Genomic DNA, 2,500 nt, shown 5'->3' with positions numbered 1-2,500 from the left:
GTGAATGAGGCGAGTGATTGGGAGAAGATTGATTGAAGGATGGGGGCAAGGACATGGGCACAGGACTTGAGGATCAAGGCAGGGATTTGGTCTGGTCCAGTGGCTTCATTGGCGTCAACGGTGGACAGTAATTTTTGTATGCTGTTAGTCGTGATGTCAAGCGGCGGGATTGGGGAGTTAGGCCTATCTGGGATGTTAGGTGTATTATCAACATGTGTGAAAACAGATTGGAAATGTGTGTTCATAACTGTGTTTTGAGTTCTGAGTCCGTCACAAGGGTGTTGTTGGAGTCTTTTAAGGGTGTGATCACCGTAGTGCAGTCATACTAAATACTGCCTGGTACTGCCCGGTACCGGTCGGTACTGCCCGGTGCTAATAAATCCAGTGCCCGGTAGCTATAAAGGCATTGTCTCTTTTTGTCTACCTGGCAGTAGATTTATTAAAAACGAGCAGTGCCGAGCGGTGCAGGGCAGTACCAGGCGGTACCGGTACCTGCTCTGTCCATAAATACCGAGTGCCCAGGGGAGTGAGTGTGAAACTTCGCTATCTTTACTCATGTATGAGTAGGTAGGTAATATCTATGGATGCTAGTAAGCGCCTAGTTGCTCACTCCTTTTGTTGGGTCGTTGTACGAGTGGTAGAGCGGCCGTCTTGCATCCACGTGCATTAGCGGCTAGGGATCGAATCCCGATCGGAGAGGTTATAATGTTCATGATAAAAATGCGGTATTGCATTATTCCATCTTTCTATAATCGTTATTATATGACGAAAATGACTGAATCAATTAAAGTGTTTGATACCCAGTGTACCTATCCCAGTATTCAATACCCCGTTTCGATTTACCGGCTTCCGTTTAGCAACCAAAAATATGTTAGCTGGTAAAGAAGTAACATATAGAAAGATACGTATGATTGCCAAATTAATTTAAGCTAATGTAACAGGTAATGTTTTTTTTTTTCTTTTTCTTTTCCTTTTTTTTTTGAAGATGTATATCGTATTGACAATCATCATTATAATCCTTTTTTTTCAACTTAAAAGTCTTAGGCTATGTGAAAGGATTTCAAAAAGCAGGAGGGGATTTTTAGGCCTAAACGTATTTCATTTTAGGAATTTTCTTTCCTGAAGAGAGAGAGAAAGAGAGAATGATACTGAAAAAGAGAGAAGAGATTGACATACAAAGAGAGAGAAAAAAAAAAATGAAAAGAAGAGAGAGAAGAAGCGAATGGAGAAAAATATGAAGAGAGAATATAGATTGGTAGATGGGCAGACCTGTTCATACATACATATTTAGATAAATATCGGTTTATGCATTAAGAGTTTAAATATCAAACGCACACACATGTATGATAGATTTGGTGCATAGTATTTATGTAAACAATACATACGTTTAAATACTCTTTGCTGTGCTCCCACATACACACGCATATGTGTATACGTATATGCGTGTACACCGAAGTTAATACCCTGCAAAACACCACTTCACCCTTTGCTGAATAATCTGCATCTGCCTAAAAGACAACCATAAAAAAATATCAATATCCATGTAGTAGTTTTGCAATGCTTTGATCTCGTGCACTGATGTGGTCGAAGGTTATTGCTTCTAATATAAAGGACGGTATCAAAGGTTGTCAGTTACGTACATAAAAGTACTGTTTTTTTTTTTTTTTTTTTTTTTTTTTTTTTTACAATTACTGTGAACAAGTGAAGACCCGAGGCCCGCGTGCGCAAACACTATATCACAATATGGCTGAAAAAAAAAATCCAGCCATTATCGTTATCAGTACAATAATTACGTTAATAATTATCATTACAATGATCAGATTCTTTATATTACCATTATCATTATTCGTAGTGGTAAGGTTATTGTTATTGTTGTGTTGTTATCGTCGTTGTTGCTTTGTTGTTTGTTTTCATCATTACCGTTATCTTCATTATCATCATCACTATTATTATTATCATTGCTATTACCTTTATCATGTCAGACACCCATACCTCATTTCACGGGATGTTAGAAGTGTAACAAAGAATAAAAAGAAGTAGAAGAAGAAAAGGAGGAGGAGGTAAAGGGAGCTAAAAACGACACCTCAAGTATCAAATAGCAGTTCACATTTGGCAGCTTTTATTTCCAAAATAGGATGAACATCGTGCTTTCAAACGATCTCGAAGCACTAGCGCATGGACGAAACCTGAAGAAAGCCAACGAAACCCAGAAACAACCTGACCCGGGTTTCGCTTCCTGTTCGAAACCCTGAGCTCACCCTTTCACGTAAGGTTCAGCCATTTGCGATAATGAGTGGAAGAGTTTCAGAATATGGGAAGTGGACTGCATCAGGGCCCTGATACGGTCCGCAAGTCGTTCCGACAGCAGGGAAGGCATATATTCCGGTTTCAAGAAGGTGCGGAAGAACTTGGCGAATTTTTCGATGAGATCCGCTGTTTCCTTGGCGTCGACCCCTATCGCTGTGATGAGATCGGTGATGACGTCAGTAGGGCGGAGCTC

Source organism: Penaeus vannamei, chromosome 27 (assembly GCF_042767895.1).
Source record: "Penaeus vannamei isolate JL-2024 chromosome 27, ASM4276789v1, whole genome shotgun sequence".
Lineage (NCBI taxonomy): Eukaryota > Metazoa > Arthropoda > Malacostraca > Decapoda > Penaeidae > Penaeus > Penaeus vannamei.
Note: the sequence above shows the minus strand (reverse complement) of the source record.